Source organism: Macaca mulatta, chromosome X, assembly GCF_049350105.2.
Source record: "Macaca mulatta isolate MMU2019108-1 chromosome X, T2T-MMU8v2.0, whole genome shotgun sequence".
Classification (NCBI taxonomy): Eukaryota; Metazoa; Chordata; class Mammalia; order Primates; family Cercopithecidae; genus Macaca; species Macaca mulatta.
This window is the reverse complement of record NC_133426.1, coordinates 147633048-147645961: the sequence shown is the minus strand read 5'-3', so window position 1 is coordinate 147645961 and position 12914 is coordinate 147633048. Positions and strand designations below refer to the sequence as shown.

The 12914-nt window shown below is 38.3% G+C and overlaps 1 long non-coding RNA gene across 1 annotated transcript in view; it reads left to right on the top strand.

Annotated features, from left to right (window-relative positions):
• The window catches only part of LOC144338494 (uncharacterized), a 261222-nt gene that overhangs the window by 44693 nt on the left and 203615 nt on the right, over positions 1-12914 (top strand). The window lies entirely within an intron of this gene.

Sequence of the window (12914 nt, the reverse complement as noted above, 5' to 3'; positions counted from 1 at the left end):
TTTTGAGGAACACAATTTCATCTCTAGGTTTCTGGAGACTAGAGAAGACACTTTATAGACGCCTACACACATTTGTACACACTTAACCTACCACCATCTCCAAACTTTAAATAACGCTGGTATGTTTATGCAGTCAATAAGTGATTAATTATTGCTTAATTGACTCAGCAAGCCAGCTGCTATTCCATAGCCTCACCTGAGCTACAACATCAAGCTCTATGAATCATATTTATCTTCCCAATGTCATGAAAATAAAATGAAGTTTAAAATAAATAAAAGATAACAAAATTCCTGACTCTACCTAAGCCAGAAAAGCAACTGTGTGCTTATCTGTGGGAATGGTGATTGTTTCACTCTAGAGATGCCAGCTCAGCTGTGTAGCTTTTCTGGCACATTATATCACTAAACCAATTGCTCGTATGGTCAGTTAGCCTCTTCTATCAGTGACTTAACAGGGGTTCCAGAATTCTCCCTCCCATCAATTTACTACAAGAACTAAAAAAAAAAAAAAAAAAAAAAAACCCAAAACAAAACAAAATCCTTCGTTACATAAAAACTCATTGTCTTCCCAAAGTTACCCACAATGAATGATTTCTGTATGGAGCAAGGCTCCCTGTCAAGATCAGTCTGTTTTCTGAAACTCACTCCCATCTATCCTCTAGTGAATACCTTTCAGCATATACTCAGGCTTACCTGTCTCAGCCAATTCCCTAGGCTGTCTGATGGCACACAGATCTAGTGGTGTCTCACTGTGTTTTAAATTCTTCAAACAGCCACTGAAGACAAGTGGAGTCTACACTGTTTGGTTCACACATCAAGAAAAGACGTATATAAATATACCCAGGTGGACACAACATGACATTTTCTTTCAAATATTCTGCACTTGTGGCCTGCCAAACATTTCAAGAGTATTTCTCTCCCTTATTTGGACAAGGTTCTTCTGCATAAATGAGCTGTGCTAAGAAGCCAATCCATAGAAATAAGAGATTGATAAGGGATTAAGAATGAGTAAACAGGCTACTCGTGATACTATCTATATGCTGTTTATTTAACTAAGAATAGTCTGATATTTTAAAATTTTTTAATTCTGTTGAGAAGAAAGATACTCGTTCCTTTTATCATCCTTATTTATCCCAGTCATTATTTCTAAGGTTCATAAATAATTCATCTTTTTTTTTATTTAGAATGATGACCTTGTTGCTTTTAGATATGGATACTGTGTCAGGAACAGGAAGGTCTTCTTAAGAATACTGCACCAGTAGTACTGAGCTGTGATTTTCCTGGAAGAAAGAGCATGGCACACTCAGCTGGTAATGGCGATTGTGGAGAAAAGTCCGGTACCTGTGGGTCAATCTGTGGCAGTCTCTATTTTCAGTGGGAGCTGTGGCAATTGAAGTTGCAGATAAGATTGTATTAAATTTTATTGAAGAAGACATTGCTAATGCAATGTTTAAATTAACTAATAAACCTTACATTTTATATACCACCTTCAAATGGTGTAATACAGTGCATTTGATAAATTTTCATTATTGCAAAAAATATGACAGTGTATTTAAATTTCATAATTTATTTCTCCATGACATATGGGAATTCACAAACACTTGAAGTAATATATAGTATGGTATATACTGTATGTACAGAGATTGTGGGCTGAGACGATGGGGTTTTCTAAATATATAATCATGTCATCTGCAAACAGAAACAATTTGATTTCCTCTCTTCCTATTTGAATGCACTTTATTTCTTTCTCTTGCCCAATTGCCTTGGCCAGAACTTGCAATACTATCTTGAATAGGAGTGGTGAGAGAGGGCTTCCTTGTCTTGTGCCTATTTTCAAAGGGAATGCTTCCAGCTTTTGCCCATTTGGTATGTTATTGACTGTGGGTTTGCCATAAATAGCTCTTATTATTTTGAGATATGTTCCATCGATACCCAGTTTATGGAGTTTTTAGCATGAAGGGGTGTTGAATTTTATCAAAGGCCTTTTCTATATCTATTATGATAATCATGTGGTTTTTGTCATTGGTTCTGTTTGTGTGATGGATTATGTTTATTGATTTGCATATGTTGAACCAGCCTTGCATTCCAGGGATGAAGCCAACTTGATCATGATGGATAAGCTTTTTGATGTGCTGCTGGATTCAGTTTGCCAGTATTTTATTGAGGATTTTTGCATCGATGTTCATCAGGGATATTGGCCTAAAATTTTCTTTTTTTTGCTGTGTCTCTACCAGATTTTGGTATCAGACCGATGCTGGCCTTATAAAGTGAGTTAGGGTGGAGCCCCTCTTTTTCTGTTGTTTGGAATAGTTTCAGAAGGAATGGTACCAGCTCCTATTTGTACCTCTGGTAGAATTTGGCTGTGAGTTCATCTGGTCCTGGGCTTTTTATGCTTGGTAGACTAATAATTACTGCCTCAGTTTCAGAACTTGTTATTGGTTTATTCAGGGTTTCGACTTCTTCCTGGTTTAGTCTTGGGAAGGTGTATATGTCCAGGAATTTATCCATTTCTTCTAGATTTTTTTTCTAGTTTATTTTTGTAGAGATGTTTATAGTATTCTCTGATGGTAGTTTGTATTTCTGTGGGAACAGTGGTGATATCCCCTTTATCAGTTTTGGTTTGTTTTTGTTTTTGTTTTTGTTTTTTTGGTGACTGAGTCTTGCTCTGTCATCCAGGCTGGAGTGCAGTGGCACAATCTTTGCTCACTTTAACCTCTGCCTCCCAGGTTCAAGCAATTCTCCTGCCTCAGCCTCCCAAGTATCTGGGATTACAGGCACCTGCCAGCACGCCTGGCTAATTTTTGTGTTTTTAGTAGAGATGGGGTTTCACCATGTTGGCCAGGTTGGTCTCGAACTCCTGACCTCTGGTGTTCAGCTCACCTCGGCCTCCCAAAGTGCTAGGATTACAGGCATGAGCCACCATGCCCAGCCCCCTTTATCATTTTTTAAATTGTGTCTATTTGATTCTTCTCTCTTTTCTTCTTTATTTGTCTGGTCAGCAGTCTATCTATTAATCTTTTCAAAAAACCAGATCCTGGATCCATTGATTTTTTTTTGAAGGGTTTTTCATGTCTCTATCTCCTTCAGTTCTGCTCTGGTCTTGGTTATTTCTTGTCTTCTGCTAGCTTTTAAATGTGTTTGCTCTTGCTTCTCTAGTTCTTTTAATTGTGATGTTAGGTGTCGATTTTAGATATTTCCCGCTTTCTTCTGTGGGCATTTAGTGCTGCAAATTTCCCTCTACACTCTGCTTTAGCTGTGTCCCAGACATTCTGGTACGTTGTGTCTTTGTTCTCATTGGTTTCAAAGAACTTACTTATTTCTGCCTTAATTTCGTTACTTACCCAGTAGTCATTCAAGAGCAGGTTGTTCAGTTTCCATGTAGTTGTGTGGTTTTTAGTGAGTTTCTTAATCCTGAGTTCTAATTTGATTGCACTGTAGTCTGAGAGACTGTTTGTTATGATTTCCCTTCTTTTGCATTTGCTGAGGAGTGTTTTACTTCCAATTATGTGGTCAATTTTAGAATAAGTTCGATGTGGTGCTGAGAAGAATGTATCTTCTGTTGATTTGAGGTGGAGAGTTCTGTAGATGTCTATTACGTCCGGTTGGTCCAGAGCTGAGTTCAAGTCCTGAATATCCTTGTTAATTCTCTGTCTTGTTGATCTGTCTAATATTGACGGTGGGGTCTTGTAGTCTCCCCCAATTATTATGTGAGAGTCTAACTCTCTTTGTAAGTCTCTAAGGACTTGCTTTATGAATTTGGGTGCTCCTGTATTGGGTGCATATATATTTAGGATAGTTAGCTCTTCCTGTTGAATTGATCCCTTTGCCATTATGTAATGCCCTTGTCTTTTTTGATCTTTGTTGGTTTAAAGTCTGTTTTATCAGAGACTAGGATTGTAACCCCGCTTTTATTTATTTATTTATTTATTTATTTATTTATTTATTTATTGAGATGGAGCCTCACTCTGTCACCCAGGCTGGAGTGCAGTGGCACAATCTCGGCTCACTGCAACCTCTGCCTCCTGGGTTCAAGAGATTCTCCTGCCTCAGCCTCCCAAGTAACTGGGATTATAGGCACCTGCCACCACCCTTGGCTAATTTTTGTATTTTTAGTACAGACGGGGTTTCGCCATGTTGGCCAGGCTGGTCTCAAACTGCTGTCCTTAGGTGATTCCCATGCCTCGGCCTCCCAAAGTACTGGGGTTGCAGGCGTGAGCCACCTTGCCTGGCCAATGACTAATCTTGAACTGTGTGTGTATGTGTGTGTGTGTGTGTGTGTGTGTGTGTGTGCGCTCCGCTGTGTGTTCTAATGGCCCTTTAATGCCATTAAGCCATTTCTTTTATTAATAATAATTTATTAATTAATTCAGTTCTTAGCAGCTTCCTTGGGCTGGAGTGCCATCCACATAGACTGAGAATGGAATATTGTCCCTACTTTTGAGCAACTCTCAAGACATCAAAGTAGAATGACTAGAACAATGATTATAGTTGAGTACAATTCGAATCCTCAATTTGGCATGAAAATAGGTTAACATTTTGTTTAACTGGTAGCTGATTGCTCAGATTCTCTTCAGTAACTGCATACTTTTATTTTCTGCCTCATAAAAATGCAAAAAGTAAAAATAAAAATTACATTCAGCATCTAGATACCAACTATCACTAGGCCTCTTCCAGTTTACTGTCCTACAGAATTCCAGGCTTGAAAATCAGAGTATTTAATATAATCCCTACTTCATGACAGCAAGTTGCTTAGTGGGAGGAAGATTGGATTGGGAATGGGGCAATCTGGCCTAGCTTCCTGACCATTTATTGAGTCTCTGTTTGTTTTTCTTTGAATGGATTACCACTATCTTAGGTCTGAGTGTGGACTCAGACTTAATTCACAAAGGATTTATTGAGTGCTTACTATTTACATGGATTTTTAATAGAAAATGATATCAACAATGATATTTCACCTGATACTCTGTTGCTAGATTATTTTATAAGTGTAAAATATGCTTTTCACAAGGAAATGATCAGAATTTCATCCAGAAAATGTTTAAAATAAGAAAACAGTCATTTTTTTTCCCTTCAGGCAAGATTGAAGAACCCGTCTTTGTTGACTACCATGTAATCTGTGCCAAAAGTTCCACTGATAACACTAATATTAGTTACCAATTAGCTGATAATTAAGGTGTTAACTGATTATTAGGGAGTTGGTTGATAATAGGTTAAGTTTTGAATACTCCTAACACACTGGCATTGTTGAAGGGTGGAAAGTAGATGAAACAACATGATACTGTCTACAACACACCACTCTACAACATTCTACTCTCTTGCATTCCTGGACCCATTCGTTCATTGTTTAGAAATGGAGAATGTGTGATTTTTCAGGGTTGAGGAACAATTGGACATAAGCCTTTTCCCTATTGGTTTCACACTGCAGCTGCCTTGGCATATTTCCTTTAAGGTCTATCAAAAAAGGAAAAGGAAAAAAAGCAAAGAAAGAGGAGATGCTAAATCTTGTCCTAGAAGAAACAGGCCTGGCTGGAAAACAAAAACAAACAAACAAACAAACAAACAACAACAAAATCACGCTGACAATTTCTATTTTTTCATAGCTTTAATTCAAATCCACAAAGCATCACATTCCCTAGTACCAGTTACTGAGGCAATTTAGTCAACAGGTTGACAGGGACATCTGTAAGGATGCCATCACAGCCAGCAAAGGAAGGTATTTTTGAAGCCAGCTGAATAACAAAATTGATTTTACACTGCTTCATCTAATGGTGAAACCAACATTTAACCATGCCTGAGCCATGTCTAACACAGTGTAACTTTGGAGGGAGAGAGAAGACAAAGAGAAAGGAGCAGTGGGTCTCTTTGAACAATGATAGGACAATTAACAAAGACTCAGCTAGTCTGTGACAAGATATAGGGAAGGTTTTTGATATGGTTTGACTGTGTGTCCCCACCCAAATCTCATCTCAAATTGTAATCCCCATGTATCAAGGAAGGAACCTTCTTGTAAAGGATTGAATCATGGGGACATTTTCCCCCATGCTGTTCTCTTGATAATGAGTGAGTTCTCATGGAGGCTGGTGGCTTTAAAGTGTGGCACTTCCATGTTTGCTCTCTCTCTCTCCTGCTGCCATGTAAGATGAGTCTTGCTTCGCCTTTGCCTTCTACCACGATTCTAAGGTTCCTGAGGCCTCCCCAGCCATGTGGATCTGTGAGTCATTAAACTTATTTTATTTATAAATTACCTAGTCTCAGATAGTATCTTTATACAGTGTGAAAATGAACTAATACAGATTCCTAATATTTATGCCTTTTTATTTGTATTCCTTCTTGTTCTAGTGTTAGGGCATGTCAATTACTTAACTAATTAATTTAGCAAATACTTATTTTATGTATTTGAATCACACATAAGAAAGAAAAAAATGTATAGTCTCAGGAACAGAATCAGGCAATAAACAATATATATAAGTAAAACAAATAGTATTTTAGAAGAGTCAAAGTGTTATAGAGAAAAAAAAGCAGGGGAGGGCAATAGGGAGGAATAAATGGGCAGTGTCAGATGGAAAGAAAAGGTAGCAAGTTTTTTGTTTTTTTTTTTTTTGGTGGGGGGTTTTGGGGAACAGAGTCTCACTCTGTCACCCAGGCCGGAGTGCAATGGTGTGATCTCGGTTCACTGCAACCTCTGCCTTCCGGGTTCAAGCAATTCTCCTGCCTCAGCCTCCAGAGTAGCTGGGACTACAGACATGCGCCACCATGCCCAGCTGTTTTTTGTTTTTTTTTTTTTTTTTTTTTTTTTTTTTGTATTTTCAGTAGAGATGGGGTTTCACCATGTTGGCCAGGCTGGTCTCAAACTCCTGACCTCAAGTGATCCACCCACCTCGGCATCCCAAAGTGCTGGGATTACAGGCATGAGCCACCACGCCCTGCCAGGTGGTAAGTTTGAAATGCTATCACTCTGAGTGAGATCTCAAGCCAAAAATTATGTTTTAGCAGAGGAATGCCAAGATCTGATTTCTGTTTCAACAAGATCACCCTGGTGGATGTGTCAAGAACAGACCTATGAGGCCAAGTTTGTAAACAAGGAGACTCTTAGCACCCTGGTTGATGTGTCAAGAACAGACTTATGAGACCAAGTTTGTAAACAGGGAAATGCTTAGAATAATCAAGACAGGAGAATATGTGTCTTGGATCGAGTCTGTAGCAATGGGAGTGGTTGAGAAGTGGAGTCATTCTGTATATATGTTAAAGATATTACTCAGAGCATTTCTGGATGGTTTTAAGATTGAGAGGGCAGAGAAATCAAGGGTGACTCCAGAAATTTTGAGTTGAGCAACTAGAAGGATGGAATTAACAGTAACTCAGAACTTAAAAGGAACAGAAAATTATGAGAAGAAGAAAAAATCTGGAATGCAGTTGGCTACATAATGGTATTGCAATACTTGTTAGCCAGGTGGAGATCTTGATTTGGCAATTAAATATATGAGTGTGAAGTAGAGAGGATAGCTTAGAATGAGTGTAAAAATTGGGAAGTCATCAGCTAATAGATCGTGTAGTCCTAAGGTGCATGGCACCACCTAGAAGGTGAGTGTAGATTTTTTAAAAGTTCAAAGACTGAGCCCTGTGGCATAACAACATTACGAGTCTGGGAAGATGAGAATGAACTAGCAAGGAAGACTGAGAAGGAGTGGCCAGTGGGGTGGAAGGAAAATTAGAAGTATGATGTCAGCAGCCAAATGAAGGAAGTTTTTGAGAAAAAGGGAGTCATCCACTATTTCAAATGCTGCTATCTGTTAAATAAGATGAGGATGGAGGATTTGACACTGGATTTAACAGTGTGAAAATGATTCCTGGCATTCATAAAAGTAGTTGTGGTGGAATGGTAGAGTCAAAAGACTAATTGGAGTGAGATCAAGAACAAATGGAAGGGGAAGAATCGAACGAAGACAGTAAGTAGACAACTTTGGCAAACCAGTACTAGTATCCTCCGATAGACAAAGGCCTTCTTAAGCAACCACCCATTCTTTCTTTGTACTTGCAAACAAAAGGAAATGGAGTCTTGACTTGGGAACTTTTATTTTATTTGAGACGGAGTTTTGCTCTTGTTGCCCAGGCTGGAGTGCAATGGCGCGATCTCGGCTCACCGCAACCTCCTCCTCCTAGGTTAAAGCGATTCTCCTGCCTCAGCCTCCCGAGTAGCTGGGATTACAAGTATGCGGCACCACACCCAGCTAATTTTGTACTTTTAGTGGAGAGGGGGTTTCTCCATGTTGGTCAGGCTGCTCTCAATCTCTCGGCCTCAGGTGATCTGCCCGCCTTGGCCTCCCAAAGTGCTGGGATTACAGGTGTGAGCCACTGCGCCCGGTGACTTGGGAACTTTTTTTTATAGGAGAGACAGAAGCAGGGAGAAGAAATTTGGAATGGAATTCAGCAGGAGGTTCTGAAATTCAGATGAGACACCGTGTTATTGGGATCCTTCAGTGTGCAAGAAACAGAGGTGTTCAGGTTGAGTGAGTTCAAAAGTGTTAATTGGAAAGATACACAGACAAGCGGAGGACAGGAGAGCGTCTCCAAGAAGAAACGCAGTTTTACTCCTGTCCCCTCACCAACATATATTCATTGCTCCCTATTGTAGCAACTCTACCACATTCCTGACTCAGCATTTCTGTCTATCTGCTTCTTCTGTTCTAGTTTCATTATTGCCCACTGATTTCTCTGTAGTCTCCTCTCATGTCATGACTTCTGAATAATCCTGGATTCTACTGCCTCATTCTCCTACTTCTTGTTTTGTCTCATTCTGTTTCTGCTCTTTTCTGTATCTCCAAATTAAAATTCCCCAAGAGAGAGATGATTAGATTGGTTTAGTTCTTGTTCTCTATACAGCTGGCCCTAATCCCTGGCTAGTTGTGGTCAGGATATTAGACTCATGCGGTTCCTGTTTGTAAAGACATAATCGTGGGAGTAGTGTCATGGGTGTTGATAGACATTCAGAACTTTACAAACTCCTCCTGAATACATTTGTTGAGAGTAGAATAAGTTGAAAAGTATCATAAATACAAGCAAAAGATGGATAAAAATAGACTTCAAATTTAATTTTTTAAGACTTTTTATTGAGAAGAAAAACATCTATAATACATCTTTGAATTATATACAGACAAGCATGAATGCTGAGGTAGAACATGTTCAGGTATACTCTATACATAGGAATTTACCTCACCAGTATAAATGCATATAGGTGCATTTCACTACTTAGCCTTTCTGAGATGCTAATCATACCTAATTCATGGGGAAGGAAGTGCCTAATTCAAAGACATAAATCCCCAGTGATGACATTTCAGTTACCAATGTAGGGCTTTTTTGTTACCATCTTCAAATGACATCTACTTACTCTATACATGCAGATTCCGGAGATCCCAGAAAAAATTTAATTTGTCTTCTTAGTGACATTAGACCTTTAAAAATAGTGAGCAGTTTCTGCTGGCAGTTCTACCACATGCATCCTTACTTTTCAGCACTTAAAACCTCTATCAATTCACCCTGGATGTCTTGCTTATAAATGTTTCTAAGGTGTAGAGTACAGCTCCCAGCTGAATCATAAATTCTTCTAGGGCAAGTTCCACATCTTTAACTTCTTTTGTGTTTGCTTCTAGCATTTAGTAGTATTTAGTGGAGTACTCTTCACACACACCATGAATTTTTTTTTTTTTTTTTTTACTTCATATATCCACAACGACTTTCAGGCACACCTGCAAAAGGGAGTCTTTTATTGTAATGGAAAGTGGCGTTGCCAACAAATTCTTTATAGAAAATGAATTTTCCTTTAATTTAGGAATGTATATACAAAATCAAAGGAGACTTGGCTTAGTTGGTTATCTACCATAACCATTAAGTCTATATTTTTCTGGATTTATTTTTTTTACATATAATTCTTACTCTACAGAAAACTAAAGTATGAGTTATCCTCCAACATGTGGAAAAACAAGCAAAAAATCAGCCCAAGTATGTGTTAAATGTCGTTGAGTTGATTTGTTTTTCCCAGCTGCATGAGGATATTAGGGATGACATCACTGTGTGTATACAATATATTTCAAACCCCTATTTGGAATGCAATGACAGTTCTATTGCTATAAAAGTATTATACTACTAAATAATTAACTAGGAAATTATGAAAAAACATAATGGAGAATAAAAGACAATTGCATAAGCATTTATCACAACAAAATAGTCTTTTATGGTTGATTGTTTCTTTTTCTATGACTGAAGAACAAAATATCAATTATGGGCAGATGGCCATTAGCATAATCCATAATGCTCTCAGAAGACAAAACAATGCTTTGTATCTATCACCTTTGATTAGTAGCATAATGTTTTATTAGAGTCTGTATAAATAACAATGAGTAACAGAATATGGGCTTTGACAAAGCAACAGTTTGCTCTTAAATAGCGGCATTTCTGTTTGGAAATAAAAGAAAGGTAGAAAATATTGTACAAATCCAAATTGTATCAAGACGATGGATTTCCTGATTTCCTCAAACTAAGGGCACACACTCGGTATACAGCAATCCGTTAAAATAAATAATTAACAATTCCATGAAAATCTTCTTTAACCAATAAAGCAATTTAGATGTTTTAACATAAAATCAAATGGCGTAAGGGGTGTATCCACAGCCTAAGTGTTTGAAGGAAAGTTTAGACTGTCAGACTTGTCTTAGATTTCACCTAATGGGCCTTTGACAGCCTTGACTGTGATTTCCTTAACCTCCATCACCACCTACTCTATTTCCACCAGGAGAAAAAGAAAACGAAAGTTACAGACAACAAAGCATTAGGGACCTCCATTCTCAATATTTAAAATGTTTCTGTGGCTTAGATTGGCTGAATCATAACTAAAAGTAAATTCAGGTGAACATCTTCCTTAAATAAAATCTCTGTAGGAAGAATAGACAAAGGGTATTAAAGATGACACTGAAAGTTCTTTAATTCCACTGGAGTACAAAAGTTACAATTACTTTTTTTTCAAACAAAAAGGTTTTAATGAAAAAGAAAAGACATTAACAATTTTTTTAAACAGGAGGGTTTGGGCATGGAGCTGGTTGATCTTAAAAATCCTACTCCATTCATTCATATCAAGCTATCCAAACCCAGTAACTGGAAAGGTCCCACGATGCTGGGCTCTAAACATCGAACCCAAAGACTAGAATTATAGAATTATCTGGTATTTTCCCTTTCCTGAAAATTCCTTCTTCAACTGGGGTCTATGGGGCTCAAGAGCCATGTTTATGAACCAAAATTCAGGAAACATATTCTGGTACAGGGACAATGGATGGTGTGAAAAATATCCAGGATATCCAGCTATTGAAACTGCAGTCCTCCCAATGACTCTAATACTCAAGGGATTAAAAGCACAGCCCCAGAAGTTTTAGACACAAAAATAGTAACATTTTTATCATACTTTAAGTTCTGAGGTACATGTGCAGAACGTGCAGGTTTGTTACGTAGGTATACATGTGCCATGGTGGTTTGCTGCACCCATCAACCTGTCATCTACATTAGATATTTCTCCTAATGCTATCCCTCCCCTAGCCCCCCACCCCCCAACAGGCCCAAGTGTGTGATGTTCCCCTCGCTGTGTCCATGTGTTCTCATTGTTCAACTCCCACTTATGAGTGAGAACATGCAGTGTTTGGTTTTCTGTTCTTGTGTTAGTTTGCTGAGAATGATGGTTTCCAGTTTCATCCATGTCCCTGCAAAGGACATGAACTCATCCTTTTTATGGCTGCATAGTATTCTGTGGTGTACATGCGCCACATTTTCTTTATCCGGTTTATCATTGATGGCCATTTGGGTTGGTCCCACATCTTTGCTATTGTGAATAGTGCCACAATAAACATACGTGTGCATGTGTCTTTATAGTAGAATGATTTATAGTCCTTTGGGTATATACCCAGTAATGGAATTGCTGGGTCAAATGGTATTTCTGGTTCTAGATCCTTGAGGAATCGCCACACTGTATTCCACAATGGTTGAACTAATTTACGCTCCCACCAACAGTGTAAAAGCGTTCCTATTTCTCCACATCCTCTCCAGCATCTGTTGTTTCCTGACTTTTTAATGATCACCATTCAAACTGGTATGAGATGATATCTCATTGTGGTTTTGATTTACATTTGTCTAATGACCAGTGATGATGAGCTTTTTTTCATGTTTGTTGGCTGCATAAATGTCTTCTTTTTAGAAGCGTCTGTTCATATCCTTCGCCCACTTTTTGATGGGGTTGTTTTTTTCTTGTAAATTTGCTTACTGAGTGGGCAAAAACTGGAAGCATTCCCTTTGAAAACTGGCACAAGACGAAGATGCCCTGCCCTCTCTCACCACTCCTATTCAACATAGCATTAGAATTTCTGGCCAGGGCAATCGGGCAAGAGAAAGAAATAAAGCATATTCAAATAGGAAGAGAGGAAGTCAAATTGTCTTTACAGATGACATGCTTGTATATTTAGAAAACCCCATCATCTCAGCCCCAAATCTCCTTAAGCTGATAAACAACTTCAGCAAAGTCTCAGGATACAAAATCAATGTGCAAAAATCACAGGCATTCCTGTACACTAATAATAGATAAACAGAAAGCCAAATCATGAGTGAATTCCCTATAACAATTGCTACAAAGAGAATAAAATACTTAGGAATACAACTTACAAGGGCTGTGAAGGACCTCTTCAAGGAGAACTACAAGCCACTGCTCAAGGAAATTAGAGAGGGTACAAACAAATGGGAAAATATTCCATGCTCATGGATAGGAAGAATCAATATCGTGAAAATGGTCATACTGCCCAAAGTAATTTATAGATTCAGTGCTATCCCCATCAAGCTACCATTGACTTTCTTTACAGAATTAGAAAAACTACTTTAAATTCCCT